General features: G+C 43.3%; 9 non-coding genes across 9 annotated transcripts; 8 read left to right on the plus strand and 1 right to left on the minus strand.

Moving 5' to 3' along the window:
• Positions 1-90: 90 nt before the first annotated feature.
• Positions 91-163, plus strand: trnaf-gaa (transfer RNA phenylalanine (anticodon GAA)). Its single transcript has one exon. It is a non-coding gene; the product is annotated as a tRNA-Phe (tRNA).
• A 129-nt stretch (positions 164-292) lies between these two features.
• On the plus strand, positions 293-364 carry trnaq-uug (transfer RNA glutamine (anticodon UUG)). Its single transcript has one exon. It is a non-coding gene; the product is annotated as a tRNA-Gln (tRNA).
• Positions 365-478: 114 nt separating this feature from the next.
• trnaq-cug (transfer RNA glutamine (anticodon CUG)) lies at positions 479-550 on the plus strand. The gene has a single exon. It is a non-coding gene; the product is annotated as a tRNA-Gln (tRNA).
• A 154-nt stretch (positions 551-704) lies between these two features.
• trnaa-agc (transfer RNA alanine (anticodon AGC)) lies at positions 705-777 on the minus strand. The gene has a single exon. It is a non-coding gene; the product is annotated as a tRNA-Ala (tRNA).
• A 529-nt stretch (positions 778-1306) lies between these two features.
• On the plus strand, positions 1307-1378 carry trnap-ugg (transfer RNA proline (anticodon UGG)). The gene has a single exon. It is a non-coding gene; the product is annotated as a tRNA-Pro (tRNA).
• Positions 1379-1475: 97 nt separating this feature from the next.
• trnai-aau (transfer RNA isoleucine (anticodon AAU)) lies at positions 1476-1549 on the plus strand. The gene has a single exon. It is a non-coding gene; the product is annotated as a tRNA-Ile (tRNA).
• Positions 1550-1645: 96 nt separating this feature from the next.
• On the plus strand, positions 1646-1718 carry trnay-gua (transfer RNA tyrosine (anticodon GUA)). The gene has a single exon. It is a non-coding gene; the product is annotated as a tRNA-Tyr (tRNA).
• A 136-nt stretch (positions 1719-1854) lies between these two features.
• On the plus strand, positions 1855-1926 carry trnaq-uug (transfer RNA glutamine (anticodon UUG)). Its single transcript has one exon. It is a non-coding gene; the product is annotated as a tRNA-Gln (tRNA).
• A 114-nt stretch (positions 1927-2040) lies between these two features.
• Positions 2041-2112, plus strand: trnaq-cug (transfer RNA glutamine (anticodon CUG)). Its single transcript has one exon. It is a non-coding gene; the product is annotated as a tRNA-Gln (tRNA).
• Positions 2113-12196: the final 10084 nt, after the last annotated feature.

Consider the following 12196-nt stretch of genomic DNA (forward strand, 5'->3'; position numbering starts at 1 on the left):
TTTGTTCTCTGTTAGCTCGTCTCTGCTCTTCTCTCAAAGCGACGGGTGGTGTCACGTAAACCCCTGCAGACCAAACCCTAGGTGGATGTGGCCGAAATAGCTCAGTTGGGAGAGCGTTAGACTGAAGATCTAAAGGTCCCTGGTTCAATCCCGGGTTTCGGCAGATGCAGCTTTCTTTTGGTCGAGGGTGGCCAGTGACCAAAACTCACTGGGATACAACCCCTCGCTCTGACTGGTTCCCCCTAGCCGCAACACTATCTACCTCCAGGTCAGCTGTCAAAGAGGCGCTCGTGGTTCCATGGTGTAACGGTTAGCACTCTGGACTTTGAATCCAGCGATCCGAGTTCAAATCTCGGTGGAACCTACGTGCCTTCTTGCGGCAGATAAAAACAAAAAAGGCTCAACTTTATTTTTGTTGCTGGTGAGCCGTAAGCCACTTCTTCTTTGCTTTCCTCTGAGCAGCGGCCTCTCTCGTCAAGGTTCCATGGTGTAATGGTTAGCACTCTGGACTCTGAATCCAGCGATCCGAGTTCAAATCTCGGTGGGACCTGCTTTTGCCACGAATGTGCGTAGGGCCCGTTCTGAGAAATTCTTTTGACAGCAGTGGGCCCCAAAGGCTCACGCAACTGCGAGGGTACGTTTCGCACCGCAAAAAGCGCAGTCTGTCTCCTTGGGGACGTGCGCGTAAAAGGGCAGGAGCCCTTTGGAGAATGCGGGCATCGATCCCGCTACCTCTCGCATGCTAAGCGAGCGCTCTACCATTTGAGCTAATTCCCCTGGCCGCAGAAGGCAGAATCTTCTCCCTGTTAGGTCCACCACCATTATTGAATCCATTCAAAGGCCCACTTTCATTCCTTTGCCTTTGACCTTGTCTCGAGGTGTGTCATTTCTTCCATTGCAGTTAATTTTTTCTTTCTTTTGTTGTTGCTATTTGTCTTCTTTGCTTTTGGTTATTATGATCGCCGCCAACTTGTTTGTTTTTAGACTCATTTCTTCTAATGCTTGCTTGTTTCATTCAGTGTTTTTAATGTTGTTTTTTGGGCTTTCTTGTTGTTGTTGCTTTATTACAAACGATCCACTTGGCTTTCACAAGATTGTGATCCTGTATCAGAAGTGACTGTTGCGGTCAAGTAAGTCTGCACCCCTGAGGACCGTAACAGGGTGAGTAGAGCAGGGCAGAAACAAGTTTCTCAGAAATCGAGGTGCTTTTTGCCACAAGCGCAGACTTCCGGATGCTCCCTGCATTCAAAGCCACGTGAAGAGCGTCGCTCGAGGGCAGGCGGCGGTGCGCCAGCTGCGTGAGCGTGGCTCGTTGGTCTAGGGGTATGATTCTCGCTTTGGGTGCGAGAGGTCCCGGGTTCAAATCCCGGACGAGCCCGTGGTCAGGCTTGGTCCTGAAGCTTTTCTGCCTGCTAAGGGGCCCACGAGCAGTCAGCAAACTTTGGGGAAATTGGGCAGACGTCTGGCCGGAGCCAGGCCGGTTAGCTCAGTTGGTTAGAGCGTGGTGCTAATAACGCCAAGGTCGCGGGTTCGATCCCCGTACGGGCCAACGTCTTTTGTTCTCTGTTAGCTCGTCTCTGCTCTTCTCTCAAAGCGACGGGTGGTGTCACGTAAACCCCTGCAGACCAAACCCTAGGTGGATGTGGCCGAAATAGCTCAGTTGGGAGAGCGTTAGACTGTAGATCTAAAGGTCCCTGGTTCAATCCCGGGTTTCGGCAGATGCAGCTTTCTTTTGTCTTTTGGTCGAGGGTGGCCAGTGACCAAAACTCACTGGGATACAACCCCTCGCTCTGACTGGTTCCCCCTAGCCGCAACACTATCTACCTCCAGGTCAGCTGTCAAAGAGGCGCTCGTGGTTCCATGGTGTAACGGTTAGCACTCTGGACTTTGAATCCAGCGATCCGAGTTCAAATCTCGGTGGAACCTACGTGCCTTCTTGCGGCAGATAAAAACAAAAAAGGCTCAACTTTATTTTTGTTGCTGGTGAGCCGTAAGCCACTTCTTCTTTGCTTTCCTCTGAGCAGCGGCCTATCTCGTCAAGGTTCCATGGTGTAATGGTTAGCACTCTGGACTCTGAATCCAGCGATCCGAGTTCAAATCTCGGTGGGACCAAAAGCTTGCCACGAATGTGCGCAGGGCCCGTTCTGAGAAATTCTTTTGACAGCAGTGGGCCCCAAAGGCTCACGCAACTGCGAGGGTACGTTTCGCACCGCAAAAAGCGCAGTCTGTCTCCTTGGGAGACGTGCGCGTAAAAGGGCAGGAGCCCTTTGGAGAATGCGGGCATCGATCCCGCTACCTCTCGCTTGCGCCTACTGCATCCCACCGATTGAGCCAAAGTAAGCCCAAAGTAAGCCCACATGAGCCAATCGCGTTTCTTTCCTGGGCTTACTTTTGACCAATCACGTTTCTCTCCTGGGCTTACTTTTGACCAATCACGTTTCTCTCCTGGGCTTACTTTTGACCAATCACGTTTCTCTCCTGGGCTTACTTTTGACCAATCGCGTTTCTCTCTGGGGCTTACTTTTGATCAATCGGGTTTCTCTCTGGGGCTTACTTTTGACCAATCGCGTTTCTCTCCCGTGGCTCACTTTTGACCAATCGCTGCGACCGTTTATTATTGTCATCGATCTTTGCAATAGGTAAGGCTAAGGTGTACTTCATTTTTAAATATAATTTAATATCGTTATTTGTTCATAAATAGTGTGTATTTTTGGAAAATAGAACGTGCCAATGCATGTATATCACACGTTTTCTGAAGTATTTGCGAACCTGTAACTTTTTAAATGATAAATACAGAACAAAACATGTCGCTACTGATCAGATAGGTTAAAATCATCGACAGTCCTAATTAGCCTACATTACTATGTGTGTATTGTGTGCGAAGAAAAGAATACTAATATTAAAATATTTATTTACTTATATATGTAGAGAGACAGAGAGCTGGGTAACTTACTTACTGCAACTGTAATGACTGTAAGTTAATTAGTTACTAATTCCAAGTTACAAGACAAATTGTAGTTAGTTATTTAAACCATTAACAGTTACATTACACATTTTAGGTAATATAAGTTAGTCAGACTACTTTTACGTTACTTTTAGATTACTTTTGACCTAACTTGTTTATCACATTGATTTAAACAGGGTAATCTTGAAAAAAAGAATAAGAAAATAGATTGTATTTGTTGTTATTAACAACACTAAGTGCATTTAACACATGTTTGTGAAATAACTGCAGGGAGTTAAATAAAAAACTACTAATTAATTAAACCATAAAAATAATAAATTAAAGTAAATCATTTTAAAATCAATTAAAAATGCACAAAAATGATATATATTCTTTTTGTTTACCTGCATGTCTTGTGACCATAACCTCATCAGAGGACCAATGAACATGAAAATGTGATAATTATTAAAATATTCAATTTAAGTATGTTAATTAAATATATTAGTTAAAATGTGTGCATGATAATGTGTTTGAAAGACAAAAGCCTTTGTTGAAGGTGGTTAAAAATATCTACAGTGTGATATTTCAAATAAAAATGAATGTGTTTATCAGTAGTTGATGCAATGTTGAAACACTTTATGCAAACCTGAAATGATTTTTGTAAATCAGTGGTCAAATGCTGTATCTCCACCTGACTAGTGACTGGTCTTTGTGTGAGTGTCCACAAAACTGGAAGACTTTTTTTTATGAATATAAGCAGTAGGCTGTTTTAGAAAAGAAATTTAAAAGATCAAAAAGAGGAATTAGGAAGTATATATCAGTTAGGAATAATTTAATGTCATTGTGTAAATAAAATAAAATAAAATCATATAATGCATAAAAAAAGTAACTTTAGTCTGATTCGGAATATTTTAAAATATATATATTTTTTAATCTAAATACAGGTACTTAATTTTTGGATTCTGATTATGTAATTCAGATGAAATAACATGTAATCAGTTACTACCCAGCTCTGCTTATATATATTACTTATATTTGGTAATAATACTAGTGACCTCCTCCGAGCCTAGAATTATTACTAGAAGGAAATTTCAGACTTCATATTTGACTTTACATATGTTTGTACATATATCAGATTCCTGTCCATGTTTATTACCACAGTAATATGGTTTACATGTAGCTTGTTAAATTATCATTACACACTTAACATACAGGTATCTTTCAGTTTGCTAGAGGTAATAGTCTCTTTCTGATCTTCATTACAGAAAATGTACGCTTACCCCTTTTTTCGCCGCCAATCGGCAACATCGTGCCGGCTCCTCATGGCGCCATCGGAGGAGGCGAAGCGCCTTGAAAATATGGAGTCGGGAAGGGCCAAACCCAAGGAGCAGGTGCTGGCAGAGTCCCGTTCTTTTGTCAGCACAAACGGTGGAGACCCCAGTGACCAGTTTTTAGTACTGGCTCACTGCAAACTTCAGTTTGGGAAGTACCAGGGCCAGAGATTTAGATGGCTCCTGGAAAACTCTCTGGGGTACGCAGTGTATTTGGTGCTCAGCATTTCCAAGGAGACAGCGCAGACAACCCCCCTGTCCGAAAATAAACAGCTCTTCCTACAGTACACTTCTCATATCAGAGAGATGGCTGAAGAAGTGGAGAAGTATGAGAGGAAGCAGGAAATGCAAGCAGAAGCCCGAGCATCTGGAGACCAGGGCTGCTTGATGGTGGAGTTTGGTGACTTCCAGGGCCGGTCCATGAAGGAAGTTTATGAGGACCAAAGCAAGGAGGCCCAAGCCCTCATCAGGTACCTGGTTAAGGCCGATGCCAGGCCAAACACCAACATGGCCATTTTCAAGACATATGTCCTGAAAAGGCAGGCTTCTGCTGTGGGCACCAGTGTACGTCCTGCACGTCCACCTGCAACCTCCAGTGCCTCTGTACCTCCAGCCGCAGCCTCCAGTACCTCTGCACCTCCACCTGCAGCCATCCGAACTGGTGTACAGCGGACCGCCACTGTGAAAGCGCTGTTGGCGCATGGCAAACATTTGTCTCCTTCACAGCTGGCGAAAAAACTCGCGTCACCAGTTAAACACTGTGAGTAGGAGTGTGAATATTACGTTTTCCCTACAGAAATTGTACACGTATTCATTTATTGTTATGGCAAACCTGTCCACTTGCTGTTTCCAGATCCATTAGTGCAGTCTACTTTACCTTCTCCAGCAGCAGAAACTTTGGCCCGAAGACAGCTTTTCGCTACAGGTACGTAAGCACCACCTTACATACACTTGTCTCTGTGTATTGGTCACAGTAATAGTTGTAACATTTGTGCTCCAGGCACTTCCGTTTCCACTGCTGAAGATGATGATGAGGAGCTGGTATTTGCTGCATCACAATGTGAAGCACAGCTGAATACAGGTGTGGCATATGACACCAATACAAATGTTATAAGAATGTTTTGTGAAAACACAATGGGAAGCATTAAAAATAAAAATCTAATTTTTTTAATATTTTTGTTTACAATACAGAATTATGTCACATCATGCCTCAAGTGGGATTTCTTCAAAAGGTTAAGGATGTCCAAAGGTGTCAGTGTATTTATTTGCGTTTCTAAACTTACCCGTTGTTAAACAATCACTAGATAACTTTCTCACACTGCTTGCTCTTCTCACTCACTCACTCACTCTTTAGCTCCCCCTGAGCAGACAGGATGGTGGAGAGTCATTCTTCTTATGATGAGAAGAACAGTTTTTCCTTATTGTATATGTGTGCATGCTTCATGTCTGTGCGCATCATTACTGAATTCATCACACCTCATTTTCCTTACTTAATCACAACAGATTCTCATTCTCAAAGAACTGTACTAATTGCATTTTTCTTACATCAATAAAGTGTACGCTGTGTTCTTTGCTTCTTAACACTAGTACCATTTTCTTCACTGTTATGCCTTAATATATTCAAAACGATTATTAACACTCCTCCAAAATTACTGCTTCGCAGGCTGTTTGTGGGCTGCATTTATGGCGTAGTTCTATCAAATCCAACCTTATACCATCCTTATATTGTTTTTGTTACTGTTTACTCAGAGGCCTGTGCCGGTCCGTCTCCATTGGCGGAAACAGCAAAAACACCAGATCCTCCACATCATCAGCCACCAGCTGAGCTCCCAGGCCACTGGAAAGATCATCTTCCACCTTTCCAGCATGAGTGGATCCGGAACACACTATTTAAGGCCAACCCACGAACCGGCAAGCCAGAACTAGTGTCCCAGCTGAAGCTTTGGTGGTATCCTCCTCAGCCCCCTTTAATTAACAGTCAGCCACCCGCCTCACCAGACCTCTTCTTCTGTCGGCCCCTTTTCTTGTGGATGCCGCTGAAGATGTGGTTATTTCCTCTTGTCTGTGTTCGCCCAGACTGTGGTAAGCACAGGCTAACAGCAGCAGGACTTTACCGCACCGTGCGCAAGGTTTTGGACATCGACGGGTGGTATGACCTTGCCACTGAGTATCTGGAGTGCAAAGGCTGCAAAAAGAAGTATCCTGCCTGGTCCGAGGACATCTTAGGGCAGCTGGATATGGGCCACCGCAGTCAGTTTCCAGCTTTGCTGACATACAGGTAATTCATGACAATCATTCATTATTAGGCACTTTTATCTTGTGTGTTTTTTTCTACAACCAAAGCATTTGCATGATTATATTGTTGTTTCCTTAGATACTCATGTGACAACCGGGTGCTGAGGATGATGAGGGAGAGGACACTGGGCAACAGTGTGACTCAGCTGTACAAGAAGCTGACGGAACAGCACAGTGAGGCATGGACACAGCGTGTTCTGCAGTACCTGACTGCCTGCGAACCGTTCACAAGGTCCTCCCTTGTGCAGCCTCCTGTATTTGCTGAGCCTCCCCTTTTACCTGCCCTACCTAAGCCTAAGTGGCTCTTAGCCGTGTACGCCAGAGATGTTCTGTGGCGACTGCATGAGGTCAAAGCCAAAATAACATCCGTCTTTGGCTCTGTTCTCAAGATGGACTCCACTAAAAAGGTATCACAGTCCTGTTTATATCCAGAAATTTGCCAGATATGGATATATGTGCATTCACAATGAATACAGTTTTGTCACCCTTTTATTTTTCCCAATAGGTCACAAAGAAACTCGCAGGTGCTGCTTCAGGTACAGCTGCCTGGTGCACAAATGTGGGGAATGAACACGGCCAAGTCCTCGTCTCTGTGCTTACAGCCGCTGAGGGACATGGACTGGACCACATGGCAGCTGGCCTGATGAAGCGCTACCGGGACGCAGGAGAGGCAGCCCCAAAAGTGATGTACGTGGACAGAGATTGCTGCAGTCAGCATGGCCAGTGTCAGGTGAAGATGATGTTCTCGGAGTGGGTCGAGCTTGAAGTGCGCCTCGACATCTGGCATTTCATGCGGCGATTTGCTGCAGGTGTCACGACAGAGGCTCATCCACTCTACGGGATCTTCATGGCCCGTCTGTCCACGTGCATCTTTCAGTGGGATCCAGAGGATGTGGCTGCACTTCGCAGTGCAAAGGAGGGTGAGCTGGCGGCAAAGAAGACTGGCCACATCTCAGAAAGGGCGGTCAGTGCTCGCATTACCCGGAGAGAGTTGGCACTGCACTGCCGGAGGAGGACCAGGGGGGTGGAGGAGACCACCAGATTGATCGGGTCACTGATTGATCTGTTCGACAGTGCGGACGGGAAGGACACTCTGGGAGTTCCTCTGCTGAATCACGAACGGATCCAGCAGATATGGAAGGAACAGCGGAAGCACGTTCCGTGTATCCAAGACCCAGAGAACTTTACGCTGTACATGAAGAAGGGGACACTGAAGAAGGGCGGTGTGGAGCTGTGCTGCTACAGGTGTGCCCGTGGCTCTACCTCCTTGGAGTCTTTCCACCTCCACCTAAACCGTTTTATTCCAGGTATTACATACATACGGATTACTAATTTTTTTTTGTCAAAAATATAAGCACTATAACTGCTTCCATTACTTTAAAGTAATGTCACATGAATAAATGTCACACTCTACAGTAATACTACAGTTCTTTTCTGATGTCATAAGCATTAACAAAGCTTTATTGCCTGACAAGTCACTAGTAGCTATAATTTTTAATGTAATTTAAATTGCGATTACTCACATTCAAAAGTTGTTTATATAATATATGTGTAATATATGTATTTATTATGTATAAATAAAAACACACACATACAGTATATATTTTGAAAATAATTACATGTATATATTTATTATTCATATAATTTATATTATATATAAATATATTTAATATATATATACATATATTTTTCTTAAATATATACATGCATGTGTTGTGTAATTGTATTGTAATTATGTAACTCTATTACATGTAACCAGTTACCTCATAGCACCTCATGTGAAGTACAAAACTTTTTTGTTTATTTAATTTTTAGGAACCAGTGCCAGTGATGCGCATTTTCAAGCGTATCTCCTTGAGGGCTTGATGCGTTGGAATGATGACCGGATGGAAGACGCCATAAAAGGAGCATCCTCCATCCGGACATATGGCTGTGCCATGAGGGAGGCTGTGGACCGGCTTAGCCAAGCTGTCTTCGGGAAGCCCTGGGATGAGCGCTATCGCCCTCCTGGAGCATATACAGGCAAGAAATTCATTAATTCATGTTTTTGTTTTTTTATAGATCATTTGAATTATTTTTGCAAAACAAAAAAATTCATAGATGAACAGGGAGATCACATTCATATATTGTACTATTTTATCTATTTAGCCTTTAATGTATTAGACAAAATGTTAAGAACACTTTCTTTTTTCCCCATTTTATTCTTGTAGGTGAATTGCTGGGAATGGAGTACCTTTACAGCCAGACTGGCAAAACACTGACTCCAGTGCTCCAGAACCCAGAGGAGGAAGACAGGCTGGTGGAGGCAGTTGATGACCAGGACCTGCAAGATGAGGGGTTTGACGAAGAGATCACGGAGGACATCACAGTTCCAGTGCTGTATGAGGATGACCCCTGCCGTGATCTTAAAAACAGCCCCTCATCTTTGCCTCTGCCTCAGTCCCCGGCATCACCGGCTGAGCCGTCCACATCATCTGGCGGAGAAGGACAGCATCTTGCCCCTGCCCCTTCAGTGCTGTCACAGCCATCCGACACTGGAAGTAGTCTCTCCAACGAGGCTCAGGTAAAACACTTTATTTCAGGTAAAAAAGGGCTTTATTTAATTTCAATACCATTTTATTTCACTTATATTAATATTAATCTGCATTTACTAGGGAGCAGTCATTGGACCCGATGGCATCGCTGGGTGGGACAAGGTCCAGGACCTGGCTGGTTACCTAGTGGGTCTTCGTGAGGCTCCTTACCTCACTGACCTGCAGGTGACAGAGGTCATCCAGCTGTGGACAGCTCTCCCTGAATCTGACAAACAGCGGGTCAACTATCAGCCTCGACATCAGCCTCAGCTGACACATGGGCGCTTTAAAGCACCGAAGCGGACCGGAGTCACACCGGGTGTGGAGAGTGTTAAACGGTGTCTGATTGGACATCCTGGGGGTCCAGCACAGTGGCCCAACACCAGTCGCTTGGTTGAGGCAATTTGTATCAAGCTGTGTGCTTTACACAAGTCGCCGACCAAGAAGGCTGGAGTTTGCACCCCCAGGTGGTCTAAAATCCTCACCGATTACCACCACATCCGAGAGCTGGTGCTTAACTGTCGAAGGCTGATGGATGAAACCATGATCCAGCTGTTTGAGCTAAACCAGAAGACACTCATTCAGTGGTAAGCAAGGCACATTATTTGCTTCAAATTAAATGAATACTTCTTAAAACATATTTATAATACAAGTAATTTATTGTCAGGTTTCAGCGTCGGCAGAAGAATCAGGAAATGAGTGTCCTCGCTCAGGGACTGACTTCACCTGACCCAATTGCTGTGGCCGATGCGCAGCTTCCTCTGCCGAGGGAAAAATTGGATGAAGCGCCATCAACATCAGGGCCAAAACATCCATTTATCCTTCTGCCAAATCGGGAAGGACAGGCTCCGATCCTGCGGCCAGGTCGACGGCCCGCTGCTACCACCACCACACAGTGCCCCATTGCACCTGCCCCCACAGCATCAGAAGTAGTGCAGCCCATTTCAGCACCTGGGTCATTGTTAGGCACACTAGTCCTTAACCCGGACATGACTGTGTCAGTGGTGATCCCCTCTTCTGGTCCTTCAACATTGAGTGCAGGCCCAGCTCCACCTGCTCCTGCGTCTGATGCTCCTGTGTCCCGTTACACCCAGAGGAACAGGCGTCGACGGGCCCTGGAGGAGGAAAGTGGAGTACACAAGAGAAAGTATGTGCGAGGGGTTACTTTTAACAAATGCAGCAAATGTGGGCAGCCCAAAACGAAAGAGTTTGGCCATAGTCGGTATGGCAATGCCACATTTTGCCCGAGTGCCTCAAATGGCAAATCTTTCGATGAATGGTTGGCAGAACAGCGGCAGCTACATAAACCTCCTCAATAAAGACAATCTTTTCTGTATATATTTTGTTTACATGTGCCCACTCTTTTATACTGTTCAGTATCATCCTCAATACTGTATTCTCCTCAAAAAAAATAATGTTTTCTGTATCTATTTTGTATATATTACATGGGCCCACTCTTTCACATTGTTCGGTATCCTCCTCAATAAATAATGTATTTTCTGTATATATTTTGTATTTTACATGGGCCCACTCTTTCCCATTTTCCGGAATCTTCCTTAATAAATATCTTTTAATGTATATATTTTGTTTATATTACATGGGCCCTCTCTTTCATATTGTCTGGTATGTTCCTCAATAAATAATATCGTTCCTGTATATATTTTGTTTTTATTACATGGGCCCACTCCTTCATATTGTCATGTATACCCCTCAATAAATAAAATAAATATGTCTTTTTTGTATATATTTTGAATATATTACATGGGCCCACTTTTTCATATTGTCCTGTATACCCCTCAATACTGTATCCTCCTCAATAAATTATATCTTTTCTGTATATATTATGTGTATGTATATTATGTTCATGTAAATTAAACATTTTACATTTGAACATTTAAAGTGTCTTTTGATCAGATAAATTAAATCTGATAAATGATATCCATCAAATCATGTCCCACATATACAAAAAAAATAATAATAATCTTTGAGAAAACATTTTATTCATTAATTTAAACATAAACAAGTAATATGCCTTTTAAAAATATTATAAACATAATTAACATAAAACATAAAATCAACTACTTAACATATCAACATTTTAATTCGTTTTATTTAACCATAAACATATATCATATACATTTATGTTTATACATATTTACCAAACAATTATTTTCACAAAATAATAAATATCAATCAACATATTGATATGTCTAGGGCGCGATTTGTGGAAAAAGCAGGTGAGGATGGGGGCGTGTTTTAATACGACGGAAACTGTCAACGTGACGATTCGCTCCAATCGGATCGCGTATTTAACCATAAACATAAACATGTAATATGCCTTTTAAAAATAACATACACAAATTAATAAATATCAATCAATATAATGTTATGTCTAGGGCGAGATTTGTAAAAAATAAAATAAAAATAAAAACAAGGTGGGATGGGGCGTGTTTTTAACACGACGTAAAGCGTCAACGTGATGATTCACTGTTTCGAATCAGTCCAACCGGATCAAGTTTCGCGATTCGCGAATCATTTGATTCAGAACGGGACTTCGACTCAGTCGCGCAGACCGCGGGTTCGAATCCAGCCCGCCGAGGGTGACGTATTTCACATGTAACTAAAACTCATCCATACCGCACAGGAATATAGCCCGAATATTGTTGCAGGGGAAACTTGTCGGCACACTTGCGTTTTCGCGTCTTTTTCGCTTGCGAGGGGGGGCTCAAAGATTGGGCTCCTTCTTTTGCACAGCAAGCGCTCTACCATTTGAGCTAATTCCCCTGGCCGCAGAAGGCAGAATCTTCTCCCTGTTAGGTCCACCACCATTATGAAATCCATTCAAAGGCCCACTTTCATTCCTTTGCCTTTGACCTTGTCTCGAGGTGTGTCATTTCTTCCATTGCAGTTAATTTTTTCTTTCTTTTGTTGTTGCTATTTGTCTTCTTTGCTTTTGGTTATTATGATCGCCGCCAACTTGTTTGTTTTTAGACTCATTTCTTCTAATGCTTGCTTGTTTCATTCAGTGTTTTTAATGTTGTTTTTTGGGCTTT

Source organism: Garra rufa, chromosome 13, assembly GCF_049309525.1.
Source record: "Garra rufa chromosome 13, GarRuf1.0, whole genome shotgun sequence".
Lineage (NCBI taxonomy): Eukaryota > Metazoa > Chordata > Actinopteri > Cypriniformes > Cyprinidae > Garra > Garra rufa.